Genomic DNA, 19,375 nt, shown 5'->3' with positions numbered 1-19,375 from the left:
AGAATTCTGTACTAATATTCTGTGCATCTTTCCTTTACTTTGTCAACCAATATATGTATTGAAAAGGCAAACAATTCTGGAAAATCATGGTCTTAAACCTTCTAACTCTTACTTGCATGACTAATCCCACTGAAGTCAGACTACTTGTTTGAGTAAGGATTACTCAGATAAATAAGATTTGAAAAATGTGGCCCATTGGTGGGATTTCACTTAGCATTCATTTGTATTATTGTTTGGTGCAAGATGACCCAATGAGAAAAAAACAAAACAATATTACGATTGTGTGTAGCGGAAATATAGAGGCCCCATAAAACTGGGCATTGTACAAAGCAGTTTAAAGTAGTAAAGCTGGAAATTGTTATGCTGTCTAGCAAGAACTTGAGAATTTTAATGTTTTTTTCTCTCATCATATTGGCACAGTCAACGGCAAACAATTGTGGGTTTGATGAATTGGAACTTTCTGATATAAAAATTTTTTGTCAAAAAGCAAAAAAAAAAAAAAAAAGCAAACAAAACTGACTAGCTCTAGCTTATAGCTCAAACAACTTACAGTAAAATTAGACAAAGTAGAGAAAGGAAATGTGATAAATGAAGTTGGGGGAGCTCCCTTTTATGGACACCCAGCCAGCCATAAAATTCCTCTTAGTAGCTGTTCTCCACTTGCTTTACCTGTGAAGGGTTAACAAACCCACAGGTAAAAGAAAAGGAAGTGGGCACCTGACCAAAAGAGTCAATGGGAAGGCTAGAAATTTTTAAAATTGGGAAAGAAACTTTCCCTTTGTCTCTTGTTCTCTCTGGGCTACAGGGACATGGAGCAGCAATGCTATAAGCAGGAATGCTGTGTAAGGTTTGAACCAGGTATGAAAAATTATCTTCCATAACAAGAAAGAATCATTAGAAGGCAGGAAATGTTTAGATAGATGTGATCAGGTTTATTTATTTATTTTGGCTTGTGAATCTCCTCTGTGCTAACCCCAGATGCTTTTGTTTGCTTGTAACCTTTAAGATCAACCCCCAAGAAAGCTATTTTGGATGCTTACTTTCTGGAATTGCTCCTTTAAAATCTAACAAAAGCCTAAGTTCCAGATGTATTCCCTTCCTTTTTGTTTTTAATAACAGGATTCGATTTTTGGTGTCCTAAGAGGTTTGGGCATATGTTGTTTAATTAGCTTGTGACAACAGCTAATTCCTTTGTTTCTTCTTAGCATTTCCCCAGCGGGGTGTGAAAGGGCTTCACAGTACCCCACAGGAAGGAATTCCCAAGTGCTCCTTCCTGTGTCCAAGGTTTTTTTTTTGTTTTTTTTTTTTGCATTTGGGTGGCAGCAACATTTACCAAGCCAAGGTCAGAGAAAAGCTGTAACCTTTGGAGTTTAATACAAGTCTGGAGTCCAATCCTTACGGGCCCCACCTTCTGTACTTAAAGTGCCAGAGTGGGGATTCAGCCTTGACAGGAAGCATTATTATCTATAGTCAGAGATAGGGAATGGAGGCATGCACAGACTAAGTGACTTGCTCAGTGGCACACAGGATCTCTGACAGAGACAGGAACTGAACCTGAGTCCCATTTCAGTGCTTTAACTCTGTGTTAATTACAAATATTTCTTCCTTACCTCAGATATTCATTTTGCTTCCCCCTTGAGGGAGAAAAGACAATAGACATCCTCTGAAAATGTCCTTCACTTTTGATTGATTTATTTTCTCTGTGCCTTTCAATTCTAATGATTAAAGTACTCAGAGTTATTTAGATGAGGACCTCAAATGCAGTATGACTGATATTCCACTTTCATGTAACTGCATCTGTATTCCCCCCGCCATGGTCCCTTGAGAGCACCTAGTTAAGGTTACCAATTTCCAGTCATCACCTCTTTAGGGTGGATACCTGCATCTCTCACCCTCCTGACCAGGGGTTTTAAGGCTGCATGGTTCCCTGGTTATACTGTGATATTCCCAGCAAGCCATTCTGCCTAAAGGCCAGCATTTGTACTTTGTTTTGTCTCTGAGGGCTACAAACAGTGCATTGTCAGCAGTTATGTTATCATACATCTCTAAGTAAGCATATTTATTCTTAAGGTAAAAGCATTAAAAAGAAAACAAAACAATAAGAGTTCCTATATTCATGCTAAAAGCTTACCAGAGATCACCCATCAATCTTTTAGTAGCTCAAAAGCTTTCCAACCCTTCTGTAAGGGCTGGGGACCTTGGTCAGAACCTGCTCTCTGTTTGCTGGATCAGAACAAAGGCCCCAAGTCAGTTTAAATATCATCTTTTTATACCAAAAGCCCTTTCTTTATCCGTTGGTCTTTGGAAAATCTAGTATAAGTTATTATAGGCAAGTGGGGTCTCTATACACTCCAGGGGGTGGTATCTCTCTAGAGCTGCTTAGTAGATAGCTAACTCATCTTAATCAACCCCTACTGCTCAAGGTTCCTGGAGAAGTAGAGGTAACCTGCACCCCTAGAGTTGTATAGTTTCTGAAAGTGATTTTTATCTTTGTATCCTGAAACACAAGAACATCACAATTTTGTAATGACAGTGAATTTGTGCATATCGGCTATCAAGTAGTGGCAAGTTTTTAGATGAGTTAAATGGAGTACTGTAGATCTGTCTGGCGCAAGATGACCCAAGCGTTGAGAGAAAGACACAAATGGTATTAAAGTGTGTATGCAACACATTAGAGAGCACAGTGAACAATAACTATTGACAAGTAGAAGTATGTATGTATTGACAAGTACAAGTATGTATTCTTGTAACTGCTCTGATGGCTAATTCTAACTGTTCTATCTTTACTAAAAATGATGTTCTATTCTTGTTATATACTGTGTAAGTGCCGTTTGGCACAGGAGGGTACTCCCTGCAACATCCATATGCTTTCTAGGGATGGCTGAATCAGATCTGAAAGACAAAGGAATAACCACAACCTACACAGCCAAGTGAAGAAATTCAGATAAGCACCCATTACCCTGCATCTTTCCTTTCTTTCTTCCCTCCTATTCCCCCTCCCCTTTCATCTCTGCTGAAATACTCTCAGAGTGTTAACAGGTTTGGGCATTTCTACTTTGCCTGGAAATGTCTTTCAGTTTCATCAAGTTACAGGACTTTTCCAGGGTCACAAGAGGAGGCAGTGCTTTCTGGAACACTTCTGACATAAGGAAGCCCCAGATCCCAACAGAGTTTCAGGCATGAGATGTAATGCTCTTGCCCCATATACATTTCTGATTAGGAAGAGGGGGTGGGGTTCTGTGGTCCTTTTAAGATTAAGGGAAGCATGTTCAAAGCTGGAAGCATCCAGGGCAGGGGCGGCTCCAGGCCTCAGCACGCCAAGCACGTGCTTGGGGCAGCATGCCGGGGGGGAGCTCTGCTGGTCCCCGGGAGGGCAGCAGGCAGCCACGCCTGCGGGAAGTCCATCCAGAGCCCCAGGACCGGTGACCGGCAGAGTGCCCCCCGCGGCATGCCCACTGTGCTTGGGGCGGCAAAATGTCTAGAGCCGCCCCTGGTTCAGGGTGAAGGAACTGGATCAGAATTGCTACATGTATCTGTGAAAAGTTGGAGGGAAAATTCAAGGGATCTTGTGGCGTTGGTCTAAGGAGTTGAGTAAACTTCAGATGAGGATCTGATCTTTATCAAAAAACTTCATTACATCTGTAGTATACTGTGGACATATTCTTCTCACTGGAACATATTCATTCTCAGACATCCTTTATTCCTTTCTCTTCTCTTTAATTACACTTAGTCAAACAGACAGTTTTTCTGCTGTTTAATATCTAGGAACTATTGGCATTCTTTTGTAGCAGCTGGACGTTGTAACTAGAATTGCTTGCTGAATTTTTTGGAATCTTTCTTTTTGTGCATATGTGTACCTTTAATCCCTTTTGTTCCTTATTCTCCACATTTTTGCTTTATCTTATTTTTCCTTTCTTTTTATTTTATTTATTTATTTTGCTCTAAGCAGTCTCCCGTTTCTCTGCATCATTGTAACAGAAACATGAACATGTTCCTCATTTTCCTCACAACTTCAGTAGGGACGAGCAGGAAAATGAATCTCTTGCATGTGTTTTGTCTAGGTACAAATCAGTTCAAAATCATGTTCAGCAAGCTCAGGTTATATTGCTAACCTTAATTTGTCTTCTCCATGGAGATGGACAATTCACTGAAATCTCAGTGTGCCCAGAAAGAGAACTTTCATTCCACCAAACTAGAACCTACAGTGGCAAAAATTTATTTTGCTATTTTGTGCAATTGAAAACTTGTCAAAGGCACAATGTTAAACAAGTGCCTGGAAGTGACGTAGAGGATTTGTACAGATAAAAGATGGTGGGGCCTATGCTTACTTTATACCTTCAGGATTTCACCCAATTGTCTTCTATTAAGCATGCCATTTAACCTCACTATATGTGGAGAGTCTCAAACTTCACAGAACATGTAACTCCCAAAAGCTTTTTGGCGGGCTATATTTAATACAAAGGTGAAGGATCTTAACTCAGCAATAGGACTTATTTGTAAGAAAAAAATCCATCAACAATTACAGTCTTCCAGTTGCTAGTCTCACCTTCCCTCACCCACAAAACTTCATCAGCACCCACTTATTTGGGCCTACACTAAGGCTGAGAGATGCAGGTAGCTATGTGATCCATGATTTCCAGCACGTTGCATAGCTAACAAGTGACTAGACAATGTAAACAGCAGAGTCAACATCTGTTAATAATTCTTCATTCCAAGTTATTTCAGATTTCTCACCACATGTTGTTGCAGTTCTCAATTTTAAAAGCACAGCTGCTAGGAACAATAGAGGTGACAGGATACATCCCTAGTGAGAATACACTGCTGATTCAAACCAATTTATATTTCCTTTATTGCTTCTCACATAACTTAACTCTCATACATGTCATGTTTTATCATGACTGGTTTAAAGGAAAAACTCTAGCCATTCAGAATATTTAAAAATGGTATGCATTATGCTGTTTAAGCAAAGTCCATTCCATTAACCATTATCAGATTGTGGTGCAGTGATGCAGAGAAAAATCTGCAGCTCATTGGGAAGGAAAGAAGAAAAAAACAAACAAAAAACAAATCAATGACTAGAATTGTAAATAGGTGTTTAATAAAGCTAAATAGTGACAAAATTTGTTAATATGTTTGGGATTCATTCTCTGATTCTAATGTATGTTATTATAAACATGACCACCACTGTCTGTAAAAGTGTCCAGCATAAATAAATCAAATGACTATCCATACTGCTTATCCTCTGCATAGTGAGCCCAATTGTTAGCCTTGCTGATGAGTTGAAGCTTGCTCTTTTACCCATTTCAAGTAATGGGATACTTTTTTACAGTTCTCCTCTACAGCCTGAAATATGACTTTTCAGGAGTGTTGCTATATCCAGAAAGGTACATAGGTCCATCACTGGAATTCCATTAAAATTAATGATGGTTTCACTTTTAAAAAAAAAAAGCACAAATTTGAGAAAAAAGGCAGAGATTTAAGATGAAGAGTAGCTGCAGACAAGTTGAAAAATCTTCCCTTCCAAAAAAAAAAACCAAAACAACTAAATAATAGAGGCATTAAAACAAAGTCTTGCTGGGTGATTTTAATTTATATGGTAAGTGAAAGCTACAATTACACACATCACCAGCTTACCTAAACTCCATACTCAGTATAGATACATACCTTGAAATCTTCAAATCTCTGCTTTTTCCTACAGGATAGATTCTACATCCTTTATTGATGCAGTCTGAGTGAAGCCAGTGGGACTAAGTAATGCTGCATCTGAAGTCAAGAAAACTAGTCTTTTGAGTGAAGACTGCACGATGTGATGGTATCTCTAATTTAAAATCTTACATTGTTTTTCACACTGACATGCTCTTGAATAAGACAACACATGATACTGAGGGGACAGTGAGAGGCTTCTAGTCAAACCCTCCTTTTTTTTTCCCCATGTACACATATGCATATACATTATATTCTGCATATCAATTAGCTACTAAACAGCCCCACCAACTTTGAAGTTTCCTACTAAAAACTCTAGAGAAAAGCAGAAGAAGCCTGGGCATATAAAAAAGACTACATAAGAACTGCTATATTGGTTTAGACCAATGGTCTGTCCAGCTCAGTATCCTGTCTCTGACAGTGGTCTGTACCAGAGCTTCACAGGGAGTATACAGAGCAAGGAGATTAGAGCAATCGACTCCTGTCTTTCCCTACTGGCTTCTGGCAGTCAGAGGTTTAGGGTTGCTCCTGAGCATGGGTTTGCATTCCTAACCATGTTGGCTAATAGCCACTGATGGACCTATCCTCCATGAACTTTAGTTCTTTTTTTTTAAAACCCAGTTATACTTTGGGCCAAGAGAACATTCCATGGCAATGAGTGAGTTATGTGAAAAAAAATACTACTTTTTTTTTGTATTAAACCTACTGCCTATTAATTTCATGAAGTAATCTCTTATTTTTGTATTCTGGAAAAGGGTAAATTACACTTTTCCCCCTCCACCATTCATGATTCTATGGGCCTCAATCTTACACCTTCCCAGCCTTAGTCATCTCTTTACTAAGTTGGACTGACCTAATATGTTTCCTTTCTCCTCATATGGAGGCAGTTCTGTACCTTTGATCATATATGTCCATCTCTGAACCTTTTCCAATTCTACTATATCAATTCTGAGATAGGGCAACCAGGACTGGACCCAGTTTTTAAGGTGTGGGTGCACCATGGGTTTACATAGTGGCATTGTTACATTTTCTATCCCTCTGCTAATAGTTCCTAATGTTCTGTTTCCCTTTTTCACTGCTGCTGCATATTGAGCTGTTTTTTGGTTTTTTTTAATCCACAGTGACTCCAACATCCCTTTCTGAGTATGTAATATGGGAAGAAGCAATGAGTAAGCAATCAATCAATGAGCATGAATAGTCCCCTAAAACTTGGTTGCAAAGCTGCTCATCTATACTTGATATATTCCCCAATGTATATGTTGGTCATTTACATGTTAGTAGCCTAAGACTTGCAGAGGGACAATAAAACTCTAGGGTTTAAAATGGCATGTATTGTGCTCCTTCACTGTTGCCTTGTTTCAAAATAGTTGATGTGCGTAAAATCACTGTGTGCAAATAGTTAATTTCTTAAGTTATTTCACGATAATAAACTTCAAGCCTTAGGCACACTGCACTCTAGACTCTCAAACATTAGATTTGGTGTTACAGAACAAACTGCTGTAGATGTTGTGATGACACTGTGTGCCACCAGTATCTGTATGAAAAATTGAAAACAATGCATGTTGTGTATTTTTTATCTGGGAAAATCTTGGTTATTGTAAATCATACTGCCAAAAATTACCTTTTTCTTTAATGCCTTATACACAGTCACTGTCAGATGATTTCAGAAACTGAAAATGTATTTGTTAGTTTAAGCGTTACAGTAGTGGCAGATTGATAAAGTACTTTCACTCTATACCCTGGGATTGGGATCTTGTATGGATTTCAACAGTTCGTGGATCTCTTGAATGTTTTTTTTTAACCTAAAAAAGTCCCCAAACTATTTTCAGTTTTGCAAAATGTATATTCCCATAATTTCAATCTCTTCTCCCCCCCAAAGATTTTTTTTAAGACAAAAACCTGGAGAGTCTATCTTAATGAAAGTCTGTACTATGGATTAGAGATACAACAGCCTCAAATGCTTATGAGACAAGTAGGTGTTCTAGGTATGGAGTGTATATATTTCATTTATTTTTAAACATTTTTTTCTGTCCCTGACCCCATGCTTTCCCCCCAGCAGTTTTAAGGACTTTTAATATACCCATAAGCAAATCCAATAATTATAGAGTTAAAGTCACACTTCTGAACCCACAAAGATTGAATTGGTTAAGTAGCTCAGCTAAATAATTTAATCCATTCCTAACATATAAACCCATAAACATGATCTGATTATAACTTTGGTGGGATTTGGGAACCAAGTCTATGTAGCCTGAAACCTTGGCATCTTTGAGGTCAGGATTTTGGGGTGGGTTGGAATTGGGAAGAATGCCCCCTTTAGTTAAATCCCCTTTAGTTAAAATGACTATCGTTTTTAAACACAAACTTGAGATTAATTACCAGCTACTGAGAACAGTTCTACTGAGCAATAGTGTTTAGCTGTACACAGGAAGCTGTTTGCAGTGTATAACAAAAAATTTATTGAATTTATAGATTTACAAACAATACATAGTACTCTGAATATACCTGCCAATAGATAGCACTCTTTATATAAACACTGTCTACATATATACAAATGTTACTTTTATTATATGTAGCTATGGTAACACTGAGCAGTGCTCATCCCTCACCCGAAGTAAACCTTGTTACTCCTATAGTGGGCATAGTGTGCTACTTCTACAGTGAGTTTAATACTTCTATAGTGAGCAAAGTGGGCATCTACAGATTTCAGGCTCTCCTCTTTTTTTTCTGCAAAACCTGTTCCCTACGTTTCATGTATCCTTAAGATAACATAGTGTAACATCTGATTTACAGATAAAAATTAGATCAACCTAGCTATGTTGCTCAGCATTGTAAAAAATATCACTGTCTGAGCACCACAGTTCGGTCAACCTACCCCCATTGTTTGTGTGCAACTAGATAGATTAAATGATTCTTTCGTTGACCTAGTTGCCATCACTTGGAGAGGTCAATTTATTATATTGAGGAAATGCCCCTTCTGTAGATGTGGGAAGCATTTAGACTACAGTGGCATTGCTGCTGCTCCTCCATAGCTGTGCTGCTGCAGCAGCTATAGTACAAACATACCTTAAAAGACAAGCTTTGTTAGTTACCAAGAACTCTGGTTCAACAGTAGTATGCAGTATTTAACTGAAGCTGCTAGAAACTGATTAAGCTGAAACAATGTTTAAAGTGGATGTAACATAATGCACTAGCTCTTTTCCCAGTCCCCTGTCGGTGGGGTTTTCTTATATATAGTTGAGGTTAGAAATATTTATATTTGATTTAAAATAACTCTAACCTTCTATTACAATAAGAGTCAAGACCATAGAACCTATCTTTGCAGCTAATTCTCCACTGGATTTCTGAAGACAGGTGGCATGAAGTCCAGGCATAATCCTGTTGGGATAGTAGGTTTTTTTAAAAATCCTTTAAAAACATTTCTACTGTGTTGCTTGTTCACACCCTGGTTGTCGGCAAAATACATCTTTTCTGGCTGATACTATGTGATGAGTCTCCTGAAGCAACATTGTATCATTAATGCCCCTTTTTCACTGTGTGTCAAATAATGCAGCTATAGCTACCTGATTCAAACAGACTGCAAGTAATCAGCAAGCCAGAAAGGTCCGAAAACACACTTAGTTCTGTAAAAAATATAAACTCTTCTTAGGAAAAAGAACCATTCATGAAAAGACAAGGTGTGGGTTTTGGTTTTTGGGTGGGGTAGGAGGGGAGAGGTTGTTAATCCCAGCTGTGAATAGACAAACCAACCAACCAAAAAATGCTAGTTTCAGTTTAGTGAAATATGTTTTTATAGGTAAAACTTCAGGTCAAATAAATCAGAACCAGTCAGGGGTCAGTTAAATTGGTATCTCCAGGCTTGGATAAACCTAAGATGTTTCCAAAGCGATATGCCTCTCTTCTTAAAAAGCTATTTTTCAGCTCACCAGGTTCTTGAGTCTGGTTTATTAATAGATATTTCATCACAAATGAAGGCTTGTTCTGATTAAAATCTACATGTTCCAAATTACAATGGAGGAGAAAGTATAAGAAACAAGGGCAAGAAGTAGGGTATTCTATTTCAGAATGTAATCTTGATCTGATATCATCTATCTAGAGATTATATAGGTTATCATATGCTAAGTAAAAGCTTCAAAGACATGAGAATAGAAGAAAAAAGTGTGTCACATAGCCTTTTAAGAAGTTGTGCAACATTTTTAATTGCTGCTTATGATGTTTTTAGTAGACTGGTTAGATAAGAATTTCCACTTCATTCATCGTTCTGCTACATTTGTAAATAGGACTATGAACATAGTCTTCAGCATAATAAGCTGTTACAGCCATGAAGCCAATTCTTTTTTAAAAGCCAGTGAAGTCCAAGAAGCAGTCCAGATATAGGCATGAGGTTTATATCTAGTTAATCTCATACTGAAATATAAATTAGAAGCACAAAAAGCAAGCCAGGGAGTACAGAAATGTAACAAAAGAGCTTTGAAAGTCATGGCTTCAACCTTAACACATATTAAAACTATATAGCTTCATGGCATATATTTGACAGATAAACTGGCCAGTTTTTGTCTAGATATACTGGAAGAAGGCCAGGAGATTTGTTATGGGTTTTTATCAGGCTGCAACTTTATTATATAGATGTCTGGGACTACCTGGTAGATAAAGTATACAATGTAGGCAAATCCATGCTTATTCAAATCAATTTTCCAGGCTTCCACCCGCCCCCCTTTGTTTCCATCCAGGTCCCCCAGCCGACCCATGGCTTGGACCTTACCATCCACCAGCCTTGTAAGAGGGTTAAGGAGGGCTAGAAGAAAGATACCTGCTCTAGTGCAATAGAAGAATAAATACAAATTATTGGCTGACCCTAAAAATAAAGTAGTTGGGGGTTAAAAGATGCAAAAGTATTAAAACCACATTGTTATTAAATGTTTTAAAAATAGTGAAAAATGTATAAAAGTTTGTGTGCACAGAACTGAAATGTAGCTAGTGCACTTTAAAAAATAAATATTGAAGTTAGAATGTAAAATCTGTAGTTAATGTGTAATTCTCATCTCCCATCTGAGGATGTGGCCCTAACTCTACTTTCACTTTTCAACCTGTGGGGTACCTTTCTGTCAGTTTCCCATGCTCTCTTGTCAGAGGTTCTACCATTTCACACAGACTTGGTCCCAGACTTTTCATAGCTACAGCTTAAGAGTCTGATCTAGTTATTCAAGTTTCAGCCCCCATCTCCCACCTAAAAGAAAAACAACAAAAAACAAACAAAAAAACCACACACACCCCACAAAAACTTTCCCTTCTCATCTTCCAAGAAATCTTATAGTTAAGAGATTGCAGACCTGCTCTAATCCATTGTTATTCTACTTCAAGGACAGGTCAAGTAATTTTATCCTGATTACTACCAGATCAACAGGAAAATTGAAGGATACAGACCCTATCCTTTCTTGAGTCTATTGCAGGGCCTGGCTTCAAGGAACCATAGTATCTCCGTCTGATGGATTTTAAGGATATATACCTGCATATCACCATCCATTTCTCCAATTAGTTATCCTTCCATTTGGCTGTGGGATACAAATACCTTTGAGTTCTATACCTTCCATTTCACATACAAATGGTTCTCAGGACTGCTTCCTTCCCCCAAACCCTTTCTTGTATTAGTGGATCACAATGGCTTAATTTAATTCATTTATGCCAGCATCTGGATGACTTCCTGGTGGGAGTGAGATCATGTGATGAGATACTCATGGAGTCTTGGCGTGTCTAGAATGGCACTGTTTCTGATGAAAGGGAGAAAAGACTAATACATTGTATGAGCTAAAATAACCATGCAACACCAACACACTAAGAACTTCATAGATATAGCAGACAGAGCTGTCTCAAAAGGAACCTCCACTCTGCAGCTGGAAGCACGCATCCCAGCTCAAGTAGACAGACATGTGAGCTAGCGTACTAAAAATAACAATGTAGCTGGGGGTTACACAGGTGGTGGCTGAGGCTAGCTGCCTCCATATGGACCCAGGGTTCCAGGCAGGTTTGTATTCTGCAGCTAGCCTGAACTGCTACCTGTGTTACTCCTGCCTACATTATTATTTTTAACTTGCTAGTTTGATCAGAGCTAGTAGGTCTCTGTCTACTCAAGGTGGGATGCATGAAGTATGGATGTGCCCAAAAGGGTTTATAGATGAAATCTAAATCCTTTCTAAAGTTTCCTTTATCTGGAAGTTAACCTAGGTATGATGCTGGGAACAGTTTTTTCACATCCCTGGGTAAGCTATCCTCTGAGTTCACTTTTGTTCTGTTCTTTCCATTCTCCACCTGTTACTCTGGAGAAGTAGCATGACTGGATTCAATCACTGGACACAGCTGCACATAAGCCCTTCCCCAGAGGAAATCATCACTACTCTCTGGACTTGGGAAATGGCTTACTTACTGGTACTAAAACAAACAACTTTCTCAATGTTTCCTATTTTGGCAACCTCAGTATCCAGTTGTGATGATTAGAGAAAGTAGTGTTATGGAGCTGACACTCACTGACCTTAGGAACCACTCATGCCAAGGCACAAAGCCTCCAGAGAATGGGCAGATAATCTTCCTTTTGGGACTCAAGGCTGTTTGCTCATAAAGTGCTGCCTGAAGCTCTTATGGGACCCACACAAGTACAATGTTCAGGAAAGTATGTGTATTTGTGTATTTAGTTTGAATAAAAAAAAGGACTCCCATCATCCCAGTAATCACTGGATACATAATCTTGATCCAATCTTTTAGTTCTTACACACACCACAACGCTGTTAAGTTCATGAGAGTTTTGCCAGAACAGGAACAGCCAGCTGAAGCTGCAAATAAATGCATGTTCTAATATAAATGGCCTGTTTAACCACATTTATGCTATTGTGAAAGTCCTCTTTTAAGCAAAGTGAACAAATGGTCCTATAAATTAGTTTATTGCAAACTAATATAAGTAATACTTAGCAGCATTACCAAAAACAGCTTATATGTTCAAACAAAAATGTTAATTGGAGCAATGATACATAATTTTTAGTGATGTAAAAAATGTACTTCAAAGTAGTAAAACTGAATTAATAATGCGTTAGTTTTGACCAAACCCCTCAGGATAATGGACACTAATTTTCTTTATGAGCTCCCAATAATTACTAAATTAAAATATTACTATTAATAGTCATAAGGCTCAACTGAAATTTTCCATGTGTACAAAGAAGATACAAATGTTGAGGCATCTCGTCACTAAATGGAAAAATCCCAAAGAAAATATAACAATGATTTTCTGCTTTATCAGTTGCTCTTAATGAGGAAAATGTTTTATGAACAACTTTGCAATAATGGAAGTCACAATGATTTATAAATAATGAACGACAGGAGAAAATTATATCTTAGGGACATGTTTTAAAGATTTACATGTACAATAGCAGAGACCTTTTAGTCCAAACTTCAGAAAAAAGGGCAGACAGTATGTAAACTAGTTATTTGGACATTTATGTGCTTCTGTGATTACAGAAGAGGGATCCCAATCCTACTTCACTTTTTTCATTGATAGTAGGATCAGGCAGTAAGGAAATATCAGAGCTGCAAAGTCAGGATCCAGGTTTGGATTGATAACACCCACAAATTTGGGGATGGTCAAGAGATTTGTTCTGAGCTCACGTTTTGCTTTAATTACCTTTGAGATCTTGGAATGAAAGATTCACAGAAATGGGAATGATCATTCGTCAATAGCTCAGAGAGAGTTATAAGAAGTATTAGAATCACAAAAGAAATACAAACACTTCTTCCATTATTTCATTTGAGCTCCCTTGATTTATAAAAGGATACAAAGTTTTAAAAGCACCCATAAGGCTATGAAGTTATTTTTTAGATTTATTTTTCTCAAAAATTGACTTTATTGATTTTTCCCTTAGTATGCTGACAGCTAGTTGAATAAATGTTTCTTTTGTCCTTTCCCAGTTAAGGGTTATGATGAAATAGGACATAAGTTTGGGTTTATTTTTTTTAAGCCAGTCAAAAAGAAACAACTTTGGCAATTGCTCTATTAAAAGTTTTATATAAAACTTTGGCTTTTCATGGTACAAAAAGTTGTATTAGTACAACAGATTGATCAGAGTCAGTATCTTTAATGAAGTTTAATAATAGAAATGAATGGCTGGAATTATTCTCATGAGATTATCAAACCTTCCCCCATGCAGAAGTAGTACCCAAATATTTATAGACTATTCTTGACTTATGTTCTTAAAAACCTCCAGTGATGAGGATTCCACAATCTTCTTTGATAATGTATTCCAGTACTTAACCAGGGGTGGCTCCAGGCCCCAGCAGACCAAGCGCGTGCTTGGGGCGGCATGCCACAGGGGGCGCTCTGTCAGTCGCCGGGAGGGTGGCAGGCAGGGTGCCTTTGGTGGCATGCCTGCGGAGGGTCCGCTGGTCCCGGGGCTTCGTTGGACCTCCCGCAGGCGTGCCTGTGGTGGGTCCGCTGGTCCCGCGACTCCACCGAAGCCGCGGGACCAGCTGACCCTCCACAGGCATGCCTGCGGGAGGTCCACCGGAGCTGCGGGACTGGTGACAAGCAGAGCACCTTCCGTGGCATGACACCATGCTTGGGGCTGTGAAATGTCTAGAGCCACCCCTGGACTTAACTATACTTATAGTTTAATATCTAACCTAAATCACCCTTGCTGCACATTAAGCTGATTAATTCTTGTTCTCTCCTCAAAGGACATGGAGAGCAATTGATCACCACCCTGTTTATAACAGTCCCTAACATGTTTAAAGACTTATGAGGTCCACATTCAGTATTCTCAAGATTAAACATGCCAAGGATTTTCTCTTTTTAAACCTTTCCTTATAGGTCAAAAATTATTGGGGGCAGGGGGGAAAAGGTTTGGAAAAGTTGTTGTTCTCCTCTGGACTTCCTTGAGTTTGTCCACATCTTTCTTAGAAGATACAGTTCTCCTGCTGCAGCGTCACCCGTGCTGAGCAGGGTCAAGTTTTAGATACGACACTACTGTTAATACACATCAATGATTAGGTTTGGGTGGGGGGCGGGGGGGGGCAATTGCATCATATTGTTGGTACATAGTACTAGCTAATTAGTCCCCACATCATTTGATTTTTTCCTTCGTAAGTGTAGTCCTTAGCATTTGTATTTATTGAATTTCATCTTGTTTATTTTCAGATTGATTCTCCAATATATTAAGGTAATCTTGAATTCTAATCCTGTTTCCCAAAGTGCTTTGAACCTCTTCCAGCTTGGTATCATCCACAAATTTTGTAAATGTACTTTCCACTCCATTATCTAAGACATTAATTAAAATATTGAATAGTGTTGGACCCCTCAGAAACTCCCTCCTCCCATGGGACCCCATTAGATACAGCCTTAGAGTCTGACAGTGAACCACTGATAACTACTCTGAGTACAGTTTTTCAACCAGCTGCAAACCCACTTTATAGCAATTTCATCTAGACCTCATTTCCCTACTTTGCTTATGAGGGACAGACAAGTAACTCTGTCAAAGAAGGAAATTAAGTGGGTTTGGAATGATTTGTTCTTGACAGCTTCATGTTGGCTATTACTTATCACTCTATCTTCTAGGCACTTACAAACTGATTGTCCAATAATTTGGTCCAATATCTTTCAGGTATTGAAGTTATGCTGAATGGTCTATAATTATCTGGTTCCTCATTGTTCCCCTTTAAAAGTTATGTACTAAGTTTGCATCACCCCCCCCCCCAGTCTTCTGGGACCTCATCTGTCCTCCATGAGTTCTCAAAGATAATTGCTAATGGCTCAAAAAGTTCTTCAACTAGTTCCTTAAGTATTTTACAGTGAATTTCATCAGGCCCTGATGACTTGAATTTATCTAACTTAGCTAAATATTCTTTAACCTGTTTCCCCCATTCAAGCTACTGTTCCTTCCCCATTGTTTTAACATTAATTATGTTAAGTATCCCATTATAATTAGCTATTTTAGAGAAGACCAAACTAAAACAGGCATTAAACACTTCAGCCTTCTTCATGAGGTCCATTATCATCTTTATTTCCCTGCTAAGTAGTGGACCTACACTAGCCATCATATTCCTCTGACTCCTAATATATTTTTATAAAGTCTCTTGTTCTTGTCTTTTATGTCCCTTCCCATGTGTAATTCATTCTATGTCTTAGCCTTTTTGATTTTGACCCTAAATGTTTGTGCTATTCTTTTGTATTCATCCTTAGCAATTTGTCCATATTTTAACTTGGATTCTTTTTGAATGTTCAGATCATTAAAGATCTCCTGATGGCTAATCTTCCTCTCTTCCATTCACATCAGGATAGTCTGTCACTGAGTCTAAGAAACTGCCAGCTTTCCCAAAGTATTTTTCCCCATTTATTTTCTTCCCTGGGACTTACCAATTCTCTGAATTTGTTAAAGTCTGTTTTTTTTAAAGATCATTGTCTTTATTCTGCTGTTTTTACTTCTTCCTTTCTTTGGACTCATGAGTGGTATCATTCTATGATACCTTTCACCCAAGTTGCCTTCTACATTCAGATTAGCAACTAATTTCTCTCTGTCAGAATCAGGTCTTGAATGGCTGCCCCTCTGGTTATTTCCTCCACCATGTTTTCCACCCATAAATAAAGTGTTTTACAAAGAAGCTAAGTATCAGTATCCCTTTTTTACTGATGGGGAAATTTAATCACAGAGGTAAAGAAACTTGCTTAAGGAATCCAGCAAGCCAGTATTTACTAACATAACTTTTGATCCTGAAAATATTTAAGGATGAATAACTCTTCTCACTTAAGTAGTCCTATTGACTGAACAGAGTTAACACATGCTCAAGTATTTGCAGGTTCAAGCCACCGTAACATGATCCACCAGAAGAAAGGCTTCCTGCATTTATATAGAAAGAATTACAGTGAAGTCAGTGGGATTTCACCTATGTACAGGGGTCCATGCCATGCTATTGGATTCCACTGCAGGATCAGGCTCACCATATACACAATACATTTTAAAACAGCTGACTCTTTTACTCTTCCTAGCCTGCCAATTGCCAGGGGTTGTTTTCTGTAGAGATTTTAAAGTAGATTACATTTTCATAACATTCAGGAAAGTATCTATATTGAGGGACCAGTTTTGATCTTATTTGAGCCAGCACAAAAATAATATTCTTATTAATTTTCTTCTAAAAACTTACACCAGTACATGCTGAAACATGTACCGGTACATGCTGTGAGATTCAACAACATGAATCCCATTGACTTTAATGGAATTCTTGTGATTAAATACTGTGAAGATGATTTACCTTTTGAAGTGGTATAAACCTGATTATTTGTTACCAGTGATTGTGGCTGCTCATTTTAATCTGCTTCTTAGATTGAAAAAATGATTTGTGTTTGGTATTTTACTCTTCATTCATATTAGCTAATTTGTACATCACCATAGCATTGACATTGTCAAGCCCACCGGAAAGTTAGCATAAATACTATACATGCATACACAGTTTGTTGATGGTAGCTTTAAACTGATGCTGGTCATTATTTTTGTCTGAAGCTGACCCTGTGTCATTTGAACATGTTAAAATGTGTGTCTCAAATAACTTAAAGTTGTGGTCATTCAAAACAAATAAATAAATAAATAGCACCGTCTAAAGAGTTGAAGGAATAGTAATACAGAGTCACACTGCCGGTCTAAAAATATGGCTAAGTCGATCATTGACTGTTGCTTTTAGGCTAGTAGGTCATTAGTTCCAATCTTATACTAGGATTTGTGTCTATAACTACAGTGTAGTGACACAGGGAAAATATGGGCTTCTCTTTCCAGTAGCATTCTTTCGAAGTTTTTTTTTCCCCCTTATTTCCCTCCTTGGCCATCTGAGGTAGTTGCTGAAGTAGAAGTTAACAAACACAGAGAACTCTTCAAAATGAGTAGTCTATAACCCTTGCCCTAGTGCCTTGATCCTAATCCTCTTTCTGTATGCACATCTTTTCTTTCATCCAGCTGCTGTGTTTGCTTCATCACATCACCCCCAGTGACTCTAGAAAAATAAACCTAGCTAATGTATAGTGGAACAGTGCAGAACTAACAGTAGTGTGATCCACGTTTGTTTGCAGGTACTAATGAAGTTATATGCTTCTAGTGAGTTACCAGAAAGAGAAACTGCCCATAATTCAGAATTAATTTTACTAGATCAATTGCCTACCAGTTTTATTAGAAGATCCCTATCAAGAGGTGAATTGACATTGCTCTGACTCAGGAAAATGACTATTGGTCCATTTTATGGACCATGGTCAGTCTCAAAACACTACCCCTGCTGAGTCAAAATTGGCCCCCAAATTCTTCCTCGTTTGAGCCACAATTGCTTGCTCTGGACCAGTTAAAGCCTTGTAAATTGGCAAAAGACAAAAACTAGCTGGAGAACAAATTCTTACAGCATTTTCTTTATGTATTACCGTATTTTTGTTCTTGCAGCTCTTTATCTTATTTAAACCTATTAGCTTTCTATCCCTGTGAAATATACTAAAAATCTAAAGTTAAAACAATCTATTAATTTATATGGACTGCTGCATTAAAACGTGTTCCTCAAACTAACATTCAATTAACATATTATGACATTAAAGATAGTAAATAACTCCTTTCTTTTTAGTGGGAGACTCTGGTAGTATATCTTGAGTGACAAAGTGAGATATGTTTGTATTAAATTATGGACTTCATTGTGCATGGTAACCTCAATATTGTATTGCTGACTGAATATGTTTATGTTTAATAATCAAGGTCATTGAATTACATTCAAGAGAGTCACACTGCACAAGAAAGATGCTTGACACACTGTTGAAAGATCTTCATGGAGAAGCCAACACAGAGCAATCAGGAGCCATCAACATTGTTTGTCTTAACTGCTGGCCCAACCCCACGGACTAATGAATTTTCTACACAGGGGCATCAGCATGGCTGATGGATCTGCAGCATCTCAGTCTGGGCACATGAGAACAGAAGAGAAACTTTTTGAGAGGATGCTTCTTGGAGGAGGAGTGGGGGGTTAGGAGGGATTCCATTTCAAGCTAGGCACTGACAAGCCTTAGACTCAGAAGAGTGAGATCAGATTTTTTTATTTTATATTTGTTGAGCGATGAATTTCAGGACTTATTTTGTGAAGATTTGTACCTCGCTAGTGCTTTGAAGAGTAAAGCTACTGTGATCAAGATATTTCCTTGCTAAGCCTGTGTTCCTTGCTTTCCTGACAGATTGTCCCTGAAGGGGTTAAACTAGAAGCTAGAGTGACCACAGCTAGATGCAGTGCTGAAGGAGCACGTGTAATCAACTTAGAGAACTCCAGAGACCCGAGACACTGGTTTCAGGGTCTAGGGTGGCTGGACTGCATAAGTCTCATGTCCCAAGGAAGGACCATAACAAGAAATCTGATCCTGGGCATGTGCCTGAGAAGCCCAAAGTAAGAATAGAAACTAACAAAACCTACCCTGTTGGATTTATTTAACTGACTGGTTATCATACAGTAGGGTAACCAAGCAGACTGTGATTGAGTACATCAAGTTCTCTCTCATGCTACGTGTATTATGTTCAAATGATTTTTTCCTCTGATGATTTCCAACATTTTTCTTAGGTATAAATTTCTAGTGGAATTTATTTTGGGATAAAAATTATCTGCCTCAAAGTACATGTTGATAAAATGGACAGAC

The sequence above is a fragment of the Gopherus flavomarginatus genome, chromosome 1, assembly GCF_025201925.1.
Source record: "Gopherus flavomarginatus isolate rGopFla2 chromosome 1, rGopFla2.mat.asm, whole genome shotgun sequence".
NCBI lineage: Eukaryota > Metazoa > Chordata > Testudines > Testudinidae > Gopherus > Gopherus flavomarginatus.
The sequence above is the reverse complement of the archived record's forward strand: the minus strand, read 5'-3'. Positions refer to the sequence as shown.